This window comes from Acinonyx jubatus, chromosome B3 (assembly GCF_027475565.1).
Source record: "Acinonyx jubatus isolate Ajub_Pintada_27869175 chromosome B3, VMU_Ajub_asm_v1.0, whole genome shotgun sequence".
Taxonomy (NCBI): Eukaryota; Metazoa; Chordata; class Mammalia; order Carnivora; family Felidae; genus Acinonyx; species Acinonyx jubatus.
The window spans coordinates 29907187-29925446 of record NC_069386.1 but is presented as its reverse complement, the minus strand read 5'-3'; the positions used below and the strand labels follow the sequence as shown (position 1 = coordinate 29925446).

The following is an 18260-nucleotide window of genomic DNA, read 5'->3' as shown; positions in this document are numbered from 1 at the left end:
AGTGGGGGAGGCGACAAGCAAACAGGCACTGAGTGATCAGAGCTGAGGTGGGGGAGGCCCAGAGGGCTGAGGGCCCAGGATCTGTACTAAGAGCTTCCTCTGAAGGCAGGTGGGAGGGGGAGGTGCTGGAGGCGGGCCAGTGGGGAGGCTGACACTGGTCTGCAAGAGGTGAAGAGGATGGTGCCAGTGGGGGGCGGCAGGGGTGCTAGGGTGAGCGATTCTCTCCCCCCCCCCCCCCCCGCCCTGTAAGAACTGGCTGTGACTCCTCCAGGCCATCCTCAGCTCTGGGGGAACCAAGGGACTCATGTGTGGGGAGGGTTGATGGGGTGCCCGGCACTGGGCTGATAACGTTACCTTACAAGGAAAGCATGTTTATCCATTGCATGAGGAGGAAACGAGGTGTGCAGGGACTGGCCTAATGCTACACGGCTGGCCGGGTGGGGCGGGTTCCCAGTGCTCGCCTGCCTGCGGGCCTGCACACTGCTGTTCTGTGGTCTGCAGGGGAATGAACTTACCCTGGGGGGGCAGGCGTCAGCTTCTGACTCCTCTACTCCCACCTGGGCGAATACAGCCCCAGCACTGGTGGGGGCTGGGGGTTCGGTGCTTGAGCCCGGGCCAGTCAGACGGGCGTGTGGGGCTTCCTGATGCGGCTGGAGCAGGAGCAGGGCGTGAGGGAAGAGAGGAGGGTCCTGTCTGGGTAGGGGACTAGCCCCAGGAACGAGGGTCTTCTGCTTTCTTCACCCCCCCACTCCTCCCCTCTGCTAATCCCTCCCTCTAGATTCCTCTTCCGGCCCATTTCCCTTCTTCTTCTTTCCTTTCTGAAAAACCAGGCCTAGAGAAACCACCCAGCCAGCTGCCCACTGCTCCCATGTGGGGGAGGGACCTGCTCAAGACCGTGGGGCTCTGCCTCTCTTAGGTCTTTAAGGTAGAGTCTGAAATCACATTATCATGAACGTAAACACAAGGATTGCATTTGCATACTTCTCCTGGCCATGCGCACACACCAGTTCATGCTGCACAGGTAGATGCACCCAGGAAGCCACCCCTCTGTCCCAGGCACCATGCTGCCCCAGACGTGTTCATCTCTCCTGCCTGGATTCTGGGTGCGGTAAATCACTGCCTCATTTAATTCTCTCAACAGCCTGGGAGGTTATTTATACAGGTGAGGGAACCAGGCAAGGTCAGGAACTAGGCCCCAGTCACACCACCAAGTGCAAAGGTGAAGCTTGCCTGACAAGCTCAGATCCTAGGCCAAGCCACCCCTCCAGATTACCCCCGCCTCGCCTCTGGGCAGTTCCCCCTCCCTCTTTCTCTCCCCAAACCTCCCCCCAAACCCCTCCGCATCCACTGCCACTTCGCTCCTTGCTGCATCCTCCAGCCGGATCCAAGGACTCTTTCCCAGGGCTCCCCACACGTTCCCACCTCCAGGCCCTTGTCCAAGCTGTTCCAGGTCCCTGAATTCCCCTCCCCAACTCCATCTGCTCCGGCCCCCTTCGTCTTACTAGGCTGGGCCCAAATGATGCCACTTCTTTCATGGAGACACCCTGTCTGCTCTCACTCTGATCAGAAGTCACCCCCCCACCCCTGCCCAGCACCATCCTCCAGCTCTTTCCTACCCACCCCCCCCCCCCCCCCGCCATCTCAGGCTCTTGGCTTTCCTGTGTCTGACCTTGCATCTGTGTGAAAGGCAGGGCCCTGGCTTCCCAGGCCAGTTACCCCCAGAGCCTGGCGCACAGAAGCTGCACAGGAGGTAGCGGGGTCCTTGTCTTGGGAGGGGCTGCACCTCTACAAACTCATCCCTTTCCTCGGCAGTTCTGGCTCAGACGGCCTCTCACAGCAGTGGCCCCAGCCCCCTGAGGAGACCAGCCCCGTGGCCTGCCAGATGCTCACTGTAGCCCTGGGTGGTGAGGACGGGGGGCAGGCTTCTGGCCCCAGCAGACCTCCCTGTGCCCGAGTCCTGGAGGGCAAGAACAAGGCAAACCCACCTTTGGGGTTCACAGGAAAGTCTTGGGGCCACCAGGTACAGGTACCAGGGTAGTCCAGTGCTGGTGGACGGCTGCACGGGCACTCTGCCTGGCTGTACTCACTGGCTCTGCTGATGACTGGCTGTGTGACTTAGAACAAGTCATGTAGTCTTCCCGTGCCTCAGTTTCCTCATCTGTTAAATGAGGTGATGACAAACCTACCTAGCGTTGCTCTAAGGATTAAGCGAGTCAATACAGTGTAAAGCACATAGCACAGCCCTAACACAGACACACTGCGTGTGCTTCCTGGCAGTTGACTGTCACCATCACTATGGGAGGGAGCCTGGAGGCTGCGTAGGGCCCAGCATTCAGGGAGAGTTTCCAGTAGGTGGTGACACATGAGCACCAACTTGAAAGATGAGGCTCAGGGGCAGTGAAGGACATACCCAGACGAGGGAACCACACAGATGAAGACCCAGAGGCAGTTTGGGGGACATACGAGGGATCTGGCTGTGTCTAGACTTAAGGTCGTAATAGACCAGGAGGCGATCCCAGCTGTTGGTACGCAAAGGCTGTGTCCTGAGGGACCCTGGGTCCACACTGAGGGGTTTAGTCCTACTGCCTGTGAAGGGCCATGAAAGGGGGTACTTTTTCCCCTTTCTTTCTTTTTTAATATTTGCTCATGCAAAAACATTGAAACAGTACAGAAGTGTGTCCTGTTAAGTATGGAAGTTCCCTCTTTGCCCTTAAATCTTATTCTGCCAAGGTCTGGTGTACCTCCTTCCAGAACTTTTTCTGTGCCTTACAAATTTATTTATTGTATATTACTTTTTTTTTTAAAGATTTTATTTTTAAGTTATCCCTACACCCAATGTGGGGCTCACACTCAATCCCAAGATCAAAAGTTGCACACTCCACCGACTGAGCCAGCCAGGTGCCTCCGTATATTAATTTTAAAAAAATGGAATAGTATTATGCACATTATTCCATAACTTCCATTTTTCACTTCCCAGTGTGTTGTGGGCATCTGTCAGTGTCCCAGCATATGGGTGTGTGGTATTTTTAATGGTTGCCTAATATTCCCTTGTTTGGACATAGTGTAATTTATGTAACTGTTCCTGGGTTGATGGATCTTTAGGTTGTCTTCAGTTTTTCACTCTTGCAAATAATGCTTCAGTGACCATCCTTGAATATCTGTCTTGCTGACATGTGTAAGCATTTGTGTGGGATTGATTTCTAGGCATGGAATTGCCCGGGTGAAGGGTATGTTTATTAAATTTTGCTGGGTAGTGCCACAGAGCTCTTCCAAAGGGCCAGGCCAGGTTATGCTCCCGCTCTCAGTATCTGTGGGTGGCCATTTCCCCATGCCGTCCTCTGCACTGAACATTATCAAGCTTTTTAATTTTTGCTAATCCAGGAAATCATCTTGCTGTGGTTTCAGCACTCACTTGCCTTCTCCCCAGCGAGGCTGAGCATCTTTTCATGCGGTTATGGACCATTTGTGTTTCCTCCTCTGTGAATTGACTGTTCATATCCTTTGCTCATTTTTCTTTCTTTTTTTCTTTTTCCTTTTTCTTATTTATATAAAGGAGCTTTTAGATTATTAGGAATTTTAAAACTTCTTGTCTGTTGTGCGTGTTGAAAATATTTTCCCTAGTCTGCTGTTTGTCTTTTTAACTTTGTTTATGGTCTCTTTGGCCGTATAGAAGCTTTAGATCTTTATTTAGTCAAATCTGTCAGACTTCTCCTCAGGGCTTGTGAGTTTCACATCCTGCTTGGCCAGCCTTCCTGGAAGGGATTTAAGTGGAGGTCAGATGGGTGACTGGGTAAGGTCACTCGGATTGCCACTGTGAGGAGCACGGGTGGAGGGGGGACAGCAAGAGGATAGGAAGCAGCTGAGACCTTTGTGCTGGGGTGGGGGTAGGGGAAAACGGGAAGAAGGTGAGTTTGGGAAATATTCCGGGATCGACTGCCCATGATGATAGGATGCGAGGATGAGAGAGGGAGAGAGAAAAGGACTTTGGGGTGATGCCCGGGTGTATGGCTAAATCAGGGACAGGATTAGGGAGGGAAATGCCTGCAGGTGCACACGAGTACTCACCTTGGCAGGAGCACGGCACATATGAATACACATACACACACGCATGTACGTGCTTCAAGTTCTGGAGATTGGTGTCTAGACTGTGGCTCCATGGAGGGGGTATAGTGTGGGCTCTACTCTGTGGATTATCTGTTCTCTGCCAGGTACTGTAGGCAGCATCACACACGTGCACTCTAATCTGAACTACCATATGAAGTATATTTTACAGATGAAGAACCAGACCCAGAGAGGTTAAGTAACTTGCTCAAGGCCACAGAGCTAGTAAGTAACAGAAAGGGGATTTTTCTCAACAACTTAGATCTGACCACCCACACAGAATACCCACCAACATCATTGAGGAGCCTTTCATTCATTTCTAACCTGACCAACCCAGTTTTATCGGGACTCTTAGGATGAGTGCTGGAACCAGACCGCATGGGTGGGAAATGCAGCCCCATTCCTTACAAGCCAAGTTACTTTGCCTCTCCGTGCCTTGGTTTCCCCATTCTGAAAATGTAGATGATCACAGTACTCACCTTGTGGGGTGTTGGTGGAGATTAAATGTGTTAGCACCTATGAAGTGCTGAGCCCCCTCGGGGCTCATTGGATGCTCTCCACAATGACTCCAATGATGATGATAGCAAGGTGTTCACCTCACCTGCATCTGTCCCTCTTTTCAATCTTCTTCCTCCTCCATTTTCCCTCCACCTGTCACCTCTCTCCTATGCCAGCTCTTCCCCTTGGGAACTTCTTTCAACATTTGCCTTTGAACCTCTGTCCTCTGTTTTCAGCCCCCAAGCCCTCCACAGACAGTGAATTAAAGTCCAGTCATTCAGCAAAAACCATTCAGAGGAGAACGATTCATTCTGCACTCAGGGAATCCTCCCCCAAGCAGTTCTAGTCAGGCATTTTCTGCAAGCCCATGCATTCATCCCAACATTATCCGGTCTCTGAGAACCAGACCATAACATCCAGATCTAAAACTCCTTCCTCCCTGAGTATAGACGCTCAGGTGCACTTTCGAGGTGGGGGGTCTGAGCTGACCCCAGGCCAGCCAACTCTCCACTCTAGCCATGAGCCATCACTGGATCCCTGACCCCAGGATGAGTCATTCTCAGAATCGTTGGCCAGAAAACTTGCCCATAGGAAACAAAAGCAGAGAGCACAGCAAATTTTGAGCACATTTTCTTCCCACGAGCATATCTAAGCACATCCTGTGGCTGTGAGGGGTGGGTGCAAGGTGTTCAAACCAGGGTAAAACCTCAGGTCTGCACCCAGTTAAAAATTTATCACTGAAATCACCAAACTCACCATTAAGGATTTCTCATCATTGAAATAAGCTCCCAGGTAAAGAAATCCTTGTGGTAAAGAATGGAGCAGTTTATTGCCTGTTTCTTGTAGGATTTTGTTTTCATTTGCATGGTATCAGTCACATCTGTTTATTTTTGACCCAACGGATGGCAGAACTCACTCCAGTCCTTCCCAGGGGACTGTTACACCTGACTACAGACCCGCCCCCCCACCCCCACCCCAAGGCCCTGGCAGAAGATTCTTTATGACTGCTTTGGGGAAGCCTGGTCACCGTGTCCCCAGGGTCCCACCAAGCCTGTCCCCAGGTTCCACCAAGCCTGGCTTTGTCCCAAGGGCTTCTTCAACACCTTCCCCCACCTCCAACCCAAGCCCCCTTCCCCAGCATACCATTGTACCTCTATAGGGTGCTGTGCCGTGCTGTGATTTCCAACTAGCCTGGCCAAAGTTCAAAGCCAGGTGAGCCTTTGGATACACACTGACACCAGCATCGGTGCTCACACTTAAGAACCTTCTCAAGTTTGCCCTTATGATAGAAGGGTCTTTCTAATGGCGTCAAGGAAGCCATGTTGTACCCTTTTTGTTTTTCAGGAAGGGTGGAGGGGAGGGAGTATATTCTACTACAGCCAGATCTTACTTCTTGGAAAAATTGAGGAAGTCACAGGGGCATTTGTGGACGTTAGGGGATTTCCCCTCAGGTCGCTTGACAGAGCCTGTTGTTATCTTGAGGGACTGTCTCTTATCCCTATTCCCCGCGTGGTCCCACAGAAGCACACAACATTTAAGGTGATAATTGCCAAAGTAAAGTGCCGATAAGTTCAAAATATAAGTGTATAATTAAACTTGAAGCTTGCTGTCATTCGTGGCTCCAGGGCCACGAGTCAGAGTCCCCCACCCCCAGTTGTCAATCCAGGGCAGACTCATAGGGGGCCCCAGGGCCTTTCTAGAGCTGATCCCAGACCTGAGTCAGGGGCAGAGCTCTGAGGATGCCCCAGCCTTTGTTCTAAAGTGCATTTCAAGCCCTTGAATGTAAGCCAAGGCCCCACTGTCATGGAGATGCTACCGCTTGCCTCTGCTCACACGTCCCTTCTCCAGATGGGAATTGCCCTGCTGGTGGATCCTGCTATAGGCCCTGAAACTTCCCCCTTTTCCTTGTGGATAGAGAACCCTTCAAACTGGGCGTTGACATATTTCTTCCCCCCACTGAAATCCTAGTTATTTAGGGGCTCCCAAATGGAGCTTAGTTCTCTCACTCAGAAAGTCATCAAGCATCCCCTCAAACCAAACACAGGTCATGTGCCCCAAGTGGCCAGGGGTGATATGGTAGGAAAGACAAGATTGTGCTAAACCAACAGGTTTTTTAGGAACTCTTGGTGATTTAGTGCAACAAAGGTTCCCTTATTCTTTCTTCCTTTATTTACAGTATATCCTTTGTTTCCATTATACATCCAGTGTGGGAAGTGGGGAGGGTGGCAGACTCTGGTCCATACATCATGTAGGGGCCCAGGCCGATAGAAGCTCCACCATCTTGTAGCTGTCCTACCTGGAACACATGGTCTCTTCCAGTCACTGTGGCAAAGAAGAGAAAGTGGTAGAGTCTTAAATGCTTTGGCCCAGCAATGACACACACCACTTTTGTTCCTAGCCCACTGACCAAAACTTCTCATATAGCCTCAACTCACTGCAAGGGGGTGCTGAGAAAGTGTAGGGGACACTATGCTGGGATGGAGGAAATGCACCCAGATGTTAGTGAGCAGTAAAATCCTCTGTACAAGGGATATTGTGGGACCACTAAGAGCAAGGGTTTCAGAAGACCCAAGGCCATGACTTTGGCTCATTCTTTCCACTTGGGGTGGCCGAGGCCAGGGAAACCCAGAGTGTCTGGCAGGGCCTGATGAGAAAAGCTTTGGGATACTGAGCAACCAGAACTCTCATATGTTGCTGGTGAGACTGCAATATGGGGCACAGCCACTTCAGAAAACAGTTTGGCAAAAAAAAAAAAAAAAAAAAAAAAAAAGAAAGAAAGAAAAAGAAAAGAGAAGACAAACCGTTTGGCAGTTTCCTATAAAGTTAAAAATATGTTTACCATATAACCCAGCAATCCTAATGCTAGGGATTTACCCAAGAGAAGTAACAACTTATGTTCACATAAAAACCTGTATGTGAATATTTATAGTGGCTTTATTCATAGTCACCAAAAGCTGGAAACAGCCCAAATGTCCTTCAGCTAGTGAATGGGTAAACAATTGAATACTATTCAGCAATAAAAAAGAATGAAATTTGGAACAACAGAGAAACAACAAAGGTAAATCTCCAATGCATTATACGCTAAATGAATAAAGCCAGGCTCCAAAGGGTACATACAGGTAAAGCCACTTGCATGCCATTCTGGAAAAGGCAAAACTATAGAGACAGAAAATAGATCAGTGGTTGTTAGGGGCTGGGGTTGGGGAGGAGTTGGCTACAAAAGGACAGCACGTGGAGACTTTTCGGGTGGTAGAATTGTTCTAGACCTTGAATGTGGTAGTGGTAACATGGCTGCATGCAGCTGTCAGAACTCACAGAACTGCACTGGAAAGTGTAGATTTTATTCTAGGTAAATTGTAGCTCCATTAACCTGCCTGGAAAAAAAATGCTCGCTGTGAGGTTGTTGAGACAGGGAAACTGGAGTGACAGGTCAGTCAGAGTAGTGTGACTCGGGTTAGGAGGGCCTCATACGGAGGTCAGGGAGGGCTTTCTGAGGAGGTGTCTGGAACTGAACCTGGACACTTGGATGAGGAGAAGGAGCCAGGCCTGTGAGGATCAGGAGGAGGTGGGGGCCAGGCAGAGAGAGGCTGGTGCTGTGCCAGGGAGGAGGCGAGGGCAGGGGCTTCCATTCTCTCTGGGCATGATGGCACCACTGGGGGGCATATATAGAGGGTGACTGAAACTCTGATGTGGGTCAGGCAGCCCAGGGAGCAGGGCAGGGTGAGGGGGACAGGCAGGAAACAGCAGCTTGTGACCATGTGCAGGAGGAGGACCATGTGATGGAGGGGTGCCCTGACAAGGAGGAGAGGGGTCAGGGAGCCTCCTGCAGGGAGGAGTGGTCAGCCAGCCAGAGACTTGCAGTCTGGGACAGGGGACTGGCACGGAGGGCCCGGGGGTAGGGGGCCTTTGGGACCTTGCTAAGGGTGCTGTGGGTGCTGGTGAGGCAGAGGCCAGACATCCTGGGTTGACTAGCAAAAGCCCATCTTAGTTGCACTAACCTTCCTGCTCTCCCATTGCAGTGCATGCTGGGACCGCGACCAATAGGCTGCTGCTCCCCGGGCCCCCAGAGGCTGATCTGTTTGCCTCCCGGCGCCGTCTGACCCAGGTAAGGGGAAAGCAAGGGGACTCACATCGCCTCACGCCTCTGCTTTGGGTGGGAGGGCTCTGGGAGTGAGGAGCAGGAAGGCCCTCTGTGGATGAGCCCCTCCCAGGGGCAGTGGTGTGGGGCACAGGCCCTGGCAGTAGCAGGGCCTCCTGGGGGACTTGGGGACACTGAGAGGCCCCAGGACATCTAATTCTGCCAGCCTCGGTTTTTCTGACATGGTTGCTGTCTGCGGTTTGTTCAGTGTCGTTTCACTGCACACACTTGCTAAGTACTTTGGCTGTGGTACTTCTGTCTCTGTGGGGCTCCCTTTGCTGTCACTCTGGCGTTTCTCTGCCAGAGTCGCCATGCTAGCCCTGTGTGTGTGCTTCCATGAGTGACAGCTCTCACTCCATGCAGGACCCCTCCAGGGCAGAGGTGTTCCTCCTGGGCACCAGGAACAGCCCAGCTGACTTTTAAGCCACTTGGCATTTCTCTGCTGCTCCTGGGCACCCCAGATGAAGGCTTTCTGCTCAGGGCCAAGTGCCCCAAAGGTGGGATGGGTTTGGGGCTGGGCTTGCCAGAAAACTTTACAGGGTATCCAATTAATTTTGAGCTTGAGACAAACAACAAATCATTTTTCAGCATAAGTATATCCCCAGATTTTTGCTAAATTTGGCAACCTGAGTGGGCCTGAGGGGGCCCCAGTGCCCCTCTTCTCCTGCGGAGTCCTCTCTGCTGGGTCCACCTTGGCCCCTTCGGATCAGCTGTCTCCAGTGCCTGTGGTGGATGTGTTGGACCCAGGGGTGGCCAAGCCTGAATAGGTCACAATCAGTGGGCATCTCCTGATCCCCCAGGTTCCCATAGGCCAATCTGGGGCAGAGCCCTGGGGGTTCCCGCTGGAGGCTGTTGACTGTGCTCTCAGGGTGCCTGTCTTCTCCTCTCTGGCTCTCTGACAGCAGAGTCCAGGCCAAGGAGGCCATGAGGTAGGGCTGGCTGGGCCTCTGTACCCGTGAACAGAGCTGTGAGACGGGCCTGGAGCTGCAAAAAGAACCAAGAATAGAAAATTGTCTCATGTGCTTGGAACCCAGAGTGCATGGGGTGTGGGGCTGGGGGGGGGCGGGCAACAGGGAAGAGGCAGGGCCAGATAATGGAGGGCTTGGAATGTCCTATTTCTGTATCTTTCAACACTGGGGTGACAGAAGTGTCTTCTTGGCAATTGGAGTCATTTTTCTGACTAGTAATGTAATATATGTTCTCTATATGTTATCTATCTATCTATCTATCTATCTATGTACCATCTATCCATCCATGTACCCACCTATCCATCCATTCATTCACCCATCCATCCACCCACTCACCATCTATGCATGCATGTATCTATCCATCCACCCATCTATTCATCCATGCATCCATCCATCCATCCATCTGTGTATCTATCTATGTATCCATCTAACAATCCAGCAGTAGGTAGAGCATGCAGTTCGAGGCCTGTCCGTAATCTCTTCCTCCCCACGACTAAACACTGCTAATTAGTTCAATATTTATTCCTCCAAAATTTTTGTCTGTGCACTTAGAAACATATTTTAAAAGCAAAAGCATGGGATCATCCTAATTATACTGCTGTGTCATTTGAGTTTTCATCTAACAACATACTGTGTAGGTCATTCCAGAGTTCTTTCAAATCCTTTTATGTCCAGTTGTTTGGCTGGTCTTTAAGCCTTATATCAATTGTTAATCCTGTCGGTGGCCATTTAGATTGTTTCCAGTGTTTGGCTGTTTATAGATCTCCTTCAGGGAACCTCCCAGTTCGTACATGGCCATGCACTGGGGTTATGAGTCCTTAAGGAGTGTCTCTGAAAGTGAACCGCCTGGGTCAGAGGGCATGCACATTACAGGAGTTAATCTGTACAGCCAGGTCAACCTCCAGAAGGTGTGCCGACTTACTATGTGCAAGAGGCTTCATCCCCTCATCCTTGCCAACCATGGGCATTAGCAATCCCTTAAATCTCTGCTGATCTGTTAGGTAAAACTGCTTTTATTTTACATTTCTTTGATTACTGATGAGGTTGAACATGTTCATATATGTTTGTTGGCCATTTTAATTTCTTCGTTTGTGGATTGCCTGTTCATGTTATGTCCTCAGCTCATTTTTCTATGTATCTGTTCATTCATTCAGTAGGTGTTTATTGAGCACCTACTATGTGTTGGGCACTGTTTGCGTTGGGGACCTAGCAGTAAACAAAACTGATGAAACAGACCTGCTCCATGGAACTTATAACAGATAAATGAGTGAAATATAGTGTGTGTGTGTGTATGTGTGTGTGTGTGGTAGTGTTAAGTGCAAAAGAGGAAAAAATAAAGCAGGTCAGGGGTGGGGAATGTTGGGGAGCCTGGATCTGGTAGTCAGACTTTGCTGGGAGGTGGCACTTCAGGACATGGGCAGGAAGCAAGAGACTGAATCAGGTGGACAGCTTGGGATCCTCAGTGCCAGGCAGGCCTGGTCCGTGCAGGGCTCAGTGAGAAGGCCAGAGTGACTGGAACAAGGGGAGTGAGAGAGAGTGGGAGGTATGGCCAAAGAGGGATCAAGAGCACATGACACAGGGCCACATGGGCCACCCTGAGGACTTGGCTTTTACTCAGGATGAAGAAGGGAGTCATGGAAGGTTCTGAATAGTAACATGACATGATCTGAATTTCATTTTAACCAGATCCTTCTGGCTGCTGTGAAGGCCAGGGAAGCAGGGAGATCAGTCACTAGGCTGTGGTAGTGATCCAAGGAAGAAACAGTGGGGGCTTAGAGCAGGGGGGCTTGGCAGAGGTGGGGAGAGGCGAAGAGGTTCTTGGGTGGCTTGTACAACAACATTTACTTCTCACACTTCTGGAGACTTGGAATTCCAAGATCAAGGTGCTGGCAAACTCAGTTCTTGTTGTGGACCCTCTGTTTGACTTATAGACAGCTTCCATCTGTGTGCTCATAGAACCTCTTCTTTGTGCACCACAGAGAGATAGAGAGCCCTGGTGTTCTCTTCCTCTTCTTAAAAGGCACTAATCCCATCACCAGGGCCGCACCCTCATGACCTCATCTAATCCTAATTACCTCCCAAAGGCTCCACCTCCAAGTACCATCACATTAGGGGTTTGGGATTCAGCATATGACTTTTGAGAGGCACATTTAGTCCATAGCAATGACTCCAAGCATTTGGGCCCGAGTATCTGGAAAGGCAGCGACAGACTGGACATCAACAGACTGGACAGCGAGGAGGAGGAATGAGTTTGATGTAGGGAAGGAGAAGAGCTCACCTGTGGACAGGACTGGATATGTAATGTGTGGGGCCTGGAGCAAAATGAAAATGGAATGGTGGCCCTTTATTTAAAAAAAATGATTAAGAATCGCCAAGTGGTAATAGTAGAGCATTAAACCACACTCAGGGACAATGTGTGACTGCCTAGGTAGCACACCTGTGAGCAGACCCTGGCTGGAGACATGCAAAGTAGACATCAAGAAGTGTGGAGTTGACAGGTGGATGTGTGAGGCTGGAGTTCAGGTGACAGTTTGGGGCTGGAGACACAATCTGGGGTTATCAGCATAAAGGTAGTATTTTAAGCCTTGAGATTGGTTGAGAGCATCAAAGGAGTGAATATAAATAGAAAAGAGAAGAAAGACCAAAGACCTGGCCTTGGGGCTTCCTTCAGTTAAAAGTTGGGGAGCTGAGGAGGAACCAAAAAAGGTGAGTCAGAAAGAGCAACCAGTGACGTGGAGGGGAACCAAGCAGGTATGAGGTCCTGGAAGCCAAGGGGTCAAGCATAAGTTTGAGTAAGGTGCAGAGGGAGCATTGATCATGCATTAGCTGTGGGAGATCACAGATGACCTTGGCTTCAGTGATTGGGGGTGGGTGGGCGGTGGTTGTGTGAAATACATTTTATTGACTTGCAAGAGCAAATTGATTTATAAGAGGTTAAGGGATTTAACCCTTTATCTGTAGTATGTTGCAAATGTTTTTTACAGTTTTGTGTGTTTTGGGGGGGGGGGGTTGTCATTTAAGTTTATAGAGTTTTTCTTAACCCTGAAATGTTGAAAACTGTCCTGTAGTCAGGGTCTGCCACTCTTTTCCGTTAGAGTTTCTGGCCTTGGCCACTGCAAAGTTTTGAAAATGTTGTCTTACGTTGTTTCTAGTCATTTTTGATATTTGAAAATATTTAAATCTGTAGTTCACCTGGACTGTTTTTAGGTGTGTGGTTTGAGGTAGGGATCGAAGTGTTTTTCCCTAAAAGACCAGCCAGTTGGCTTTGACACTTCATCGAGTAAGCTTTCCTCCCTGCTCTGCAGCACCATTGCCGTCATTCTATTGCACTGATCTTTGTGAGAAGGTCGAGGCTTGGTGATGGATGAGGGTGGAGTGTGCAGGGACAGGAATGCAAGCTGACACAGTCGCCTTCAGTGAGGGAAGAAGCGAAAGGAAGTTAGGGAGGACGGGAGCTATCCAGTATTGAGGGCCTCCTGTGTGCCTGCACAGTTCTGCGGGGTTGGTATGTATGTCGTATACCTGTTTGCAGACAAGGAAACTGAGGCTCGGCAGGTTTTCATCACACATGTCCAATGGCATCAACTCTTAGGAAGTGGGGCTGAGACTGGGAGGCAGCTTTCTGCTCCCGTGCCTGTGTTCTATCCACCCAGGTGAAGGGAGAGGAGAAGGGGAGTGGTTTCCAGGAAGGTTAGAAGGGCTTCCGGCCCAAAATATACCACCCCGCCCAACTCTGCTTTCCTGCCTGCTATTTGCCTAGGTCTTGAAGGTTTTCCCATTTTGAAGAGGAACCTGTTAAAACCAGAATACTCCTGGCAGGGAATCACACTTTAAGTTTACAGCTCACATCTTAATTATCAGTTAACACCTCTGCAGGGATTAGCTGACAGCCAGCTGAGGACACTGAATGGGGGCCGGTGTGATGTGTATCTGGGCTGGGAAAGGCCAGGAAGGGGGAGGGGTGATGGGGGGAGGCCAGTACCCAGCAATTCACAGCTTTCTTCTGGGCCCTGGGCAAGAGAGGGAGGTGGAGCTGGATCCATGTGGGAGGGGAGGGGGGTAGGGGAGTGGCAGCTACTGTGTGGAAACCCGGGACTGGGGCTGACATCTATTAGATACTTGCTGGGTCCTGGTATCAGAGGAGGCTTGTCACATTCTCAGTCTTGGTCTTGAGAAGGTCAGGAAATCAGACACCCATTAGCTACCTTGGGCACCAGCTGCCAGCAGTCACTCAGAGCTGGAACTTGTCTGTGACGCCCGTAGACCAGATCTGTCACCAAGCCTTGAGGAGTAGTAATAGGAGAGAGGCTGAGGTGTCTAGAACCTCTTCTAGGTTTTTGAGGGCCAGTCTACCCTGCCAGGGTCAGGGCTTGGTGTGTGACCAGGGTCAGTGCTCAGTGTGTGAGCAGCATTGGGGCTCCATGTGAGACCAGGGTCAGGACTCAGTATGTGACCAGGATTAGGGCTTGGTGTGAGCAGGGTCAGGACTTAGTACGAGGCTCCAGATAGGTACCCGACAGCCTCCCAGCCCACTGGTGCATGAGGGCAGGAGGTAAAGAAAGATGTGACTGTGTAAAGCTGGCCTTTCTCTCCCATAAGGGCCTCCTTCCCCTCCTTTAACCTCACTGCGCATGGGCAGTGATCTGTGTCTTTGGGGGATATCATGTATCTGAAGGTGACTGGCCACCCGACCACTTTAATCACCGTGTGGACTCTGACAGCCTTCTTGGAATCCTACATCTCCCCTCTTCCTCTCTGTCTTTTCCCTCCCCTCCTCTCCTCTGTAAGCCTCCCCCTGGCCTTACACCAGTTGCTGGCACTCAGACCCTGAGACTCCCAGACACCCTTCCAGCGGGAAGCCGACCCAGGTCCCAGGTAACCTGCGTCAGGCACACACCTAGCTCTTCCCTCATTCTCTCCTGTACCCGGGGCTGCTGCAAGGGCTCAGCTGGGCAGGGAGCCCGTTGGGAGGGGTGCAAATAGTGATGAAGGAAGACTTCCAGGAGGGGAGGAGCTGAGCTCAGTATCTGTGAGCAGGTTTGAGAGCACCTCCAGGTAGGGCACCTGCTGGGGTCTCTGCGGGTGCTGGGCTGGGGCCTGTCGTGAATTGGGGGGTGGCTGAGAGGTGTGAGGGGTCAGATGGAGGAGGCCTCCATGGCCACTTGAAGACTTCAGAATTTATTCCCAAGGCCAGGAGTTTTCCCTCTTTTATTCTTTAGCACTTCAAAGAAGTGGGGGAAGCTTGGAGCGGAAAATAGACTCAGTCGTTCATTCCGCAAATGTTTACTGGGCACCTGGTCTTCTGGAGACACAGCTGTGAACCAAGTAGAAAACAGTTCCCTGCCTCAGGGAGCTGATGGCTCCAGGGTGGCTGCAGACGAAGGAGGGATGAAGGGCCTTACTCTATTGGCCCCTCCCCACCGCATCCCTGCAAACACATGGGATCTCAGGGCTGGTTCTGGAAACCTGCTGTCCTTAAGGGACCTGAAGGAGATGCTGCCGGGGAGGATTCCTTTCTGCTGATGGAAGGTTCTGGGAGTCAGGATGGCAGAGTAAAAGAAGGTGAGCAGGAGAGGAAGAGAGAGAAGGGCCTTTCAGGAGAAGAAACCCCTCTCCCTGTGGCTCACCCACCAGGGCAGAGAAAGGGGATGAGGCCCTTCCAGGTATGGTGGCCAGTTGTCCTGTTTTGCCCAGGACTGTCCCACTTTAGCATATATGTCAGTCCCAGGATGGCTGGTCACCCCACCGGTGCCACTCTGCACCTGAAGCTTGGCCTCTGCCCATGGCCAACCCTGAGCGTCCAGTCACGTCGTGCTGGGCCTCTAAGAAACTGGGTGTCTAGGTCATGGTGCGGGCTGTGCCTAGGGATTATGGGAAGCAATTGTGGGCTGGCTAGGGGTGCTGACGAAGGAGTGAGGGAAGGGGCCTCACTGCTGTGGCTGAGCTGCTTTCAGGGCCCCAGTGGAGACTGGGGACAGATCCAGCAAGTGGACTCAATTCTGAGGCTTGGGGAACCTGGGGGGCTGTGAGGTGGGAAGCAGCAACAGAACTGCCTGCACGGTTGTGCCCACTCGGGGCTGGCCACCTGCTGCCCTGTGGAGGCCTGGCTCCTCTGCCCATTTCTGCCTCCAGCTTGTTGTATGACTTTAGGACGTCAACTCTGACACTGGGCCTTAGTGGCCTTGCCTGAGACCCAGCTGTGACTCTGGGCCAGAGCCACCTGAGGGATGTGGCCTGGGTTAATGTGCTTCTTTGGCCACTGTTGTGGATCAACAACACTTCTTTGGCCACCGTTGTGGATCAAGTGCCTGCTCTTGGGTGCCCGCCCTGGGGACCACAGAGGGGCCTCAGGTAGGGCCAACTCTCCATTCTTGGGGGAGAGACAGATGTGTAAACTAGGGGACAGAAATTGGAGGCCCCAACCAGGGATGTGGCTTGTGGATTTGTTTTGTTCCATTTCAAACAATTTTGTTTTTTAAAATTGAGATACAGTTCACATACCATAAAACTCGCCATTTTATTTTATTATTTTATTTTATTTTATTTTATTTTATTTTATTTTATTTTATTTTATTTTATTTTATTTTTATAACTTGTTTTATTTTTTATTTTTTTAAATTTACATCCAAATTAGTTAGCATATAGTGAAACAATGATTTCAGGAGTAGATTCCGTAGTGCCCCTTACTCATTTAGCCCATCCCCCCCCCCCACCACCCCTCCGGCAACCCTCAGTTTGTTCTCCATATTTATGAGTCTCTTTTGTTTTGTCCCCCTCCCTGTTTTTATATTATTTTTGTTTCCCTTCCCTTATGTTCATCTGTTTTGTCTCTTAAAGTCCTCATATGAGTGAAGTCATAGGATTTTTGTCTTTCTCTGACTGACTAATTTCACTTAGCATAATAGGCTCCAGTTCCATCCACGTAGTTGCAAATGGCAAGATTTCATTCTTTTTGATTGCCGAGTAATACTCCATTGTGTATATATACACCACATCTTCTTTGTCCATTCATCCATCAATGGACATCTGGGCTCTTTCCATACGTTGGCTATTGTCAATAATGCTGCTATAAACATGGGGGTGCATGTGTCCCTTCGAAACAGCACACCTGTATCCCTTGGATAAATGCCTAGTAGTGCAATTTCTGGGTTGTAGGGTAGTTCTATTTTTAGTTTTTTGAGGAACCTCCATACTGTTTTCCAGGGTGGCTACACCAGTTTGCATTCCCAAAAACTCACCATTTTAAAGTGTACAATTCAGTCTTCTTCAGTGTATTCACAAGAGTGACAAAAGTCATTGCCCTTGTTTCAGAGCACTTCCATTACCCTAAAAGAAAACCCTGTACCCATTAGTGGTTACTCCTCCTCTCTCTATGCCTAAAGCCCTGGCGACCACTAATCTACTTTCCTCTCTTTGGATTTGCCTAGTCTGGACATTTCAAATAAAATGGAATCATACACCAGGTAGCCTGTCAGGTCTGGCTTCTTTCACTGAAGATAATGTTTTCAAAGTTCTTCCATGTTATAACACGTATCAGTATTCCTTTTTATGGCCCAGTAATATTCCATTTTATGGATATACCACATTTTGTTTATGCATTCATTCATGGACATTTGGATCATTTCCTCTTTTTGGCAGTTATGAATAATGCCGCTATGAACATTTGTGTAACTGTCTTTGTGGGGACATGTTTTCTGTTTTCTTGTGTCTACCCCAGGAGGTGGATCGCTGGGCCATGACGTCACTTGGCGTTGCTGCCTCCGTCAGGGCATGTGCTCTCCATTTTTCTCAGGTCCTGCCATTCCCGGTAGCATTACGGTGCCCATTCACGCTCTGTCACCTCTTCTCTGGCCCCTGTGGGCATCGACATTTTGAGCCCTTGATTACAGAACAGTGATGGAGGGAAATACAGGGGAGATGGGGGCTGTAGGAGCCAGAGAAGGCTTCTGACCTGGAGAGGGGTCCTGGAGGGCTTCCAGGAGGAGATACCACCTGAGGTTACCTAGGCCCGGTGGACATCTTTCTTCTAGGGCAAAAAGGGTAAGGGAGAGTCCTCCTACAGGGAGGTGTGAAGCTCCCCCTCTATCCCCACCCTGGTGGGCAAACGCTGGGAGACGAGGGGGGCTCCAGGGATCAGCCAAGATGCCCTCTCTCCCTTCTCTCCATCTTCTGTCTTGCTCTTCTCTGCCATTTGTTCAGGAAACTGCCAGAAGTTGAGAGAAGAGGAAGATAAGGGAGTGAGAAAAGCCAGGGCCCCTGCAGAGAGGTCCTGAGTAGGGCGGGCAAGAGGATGGGAGGCTTTGGCACTTCCTTAGGTGGGGACAGAGTCTGAGGACCTAGGGCAGAGGTGACCCTGGGCCAGGACACCTCGTGTCCCAAAATGCCATCTGTTTGTCCCTCCCTCAGAGGCAGGTGAGAGGTGGGATGGGCCCCGCTGGGCCAGACCAGGCATACGGCAGAGGCAGAGCGAGGGGCCCAGACCTGGAGCTGCACGCACGTCCTCCCAGGTTTCTGCTCTGCTACCTAATGGGTAATTATACCCTGACATGCACGGA

At 50.5% G+C, this 18260-nt stretch overlaps 1 protein-coding gene across 4 annotated transcripts in view; it reads left to right on the top strand.

The window, feature by feature from the left end:
* LINGO1 (leucine rich repeat and Ig domain containing 1) overlaps positions 1-18260 on the top strand; it is a 194611-nt gene that overhangs the window by 122419 nt on the left and 53932 nt on the right. For all 4 annotated transcript variants that reach the window (XM_053223709.1, XM_053223707.1, XM_053223708.1 and 1 more), the window contains one exon: positions 8619-8704. The gene's annotated coding sequence lies outside the window, so the exon portion shown is untranslated. The remainder of the gene's footprint in view (positions 1-8618; positions 8705-18260) is intronic.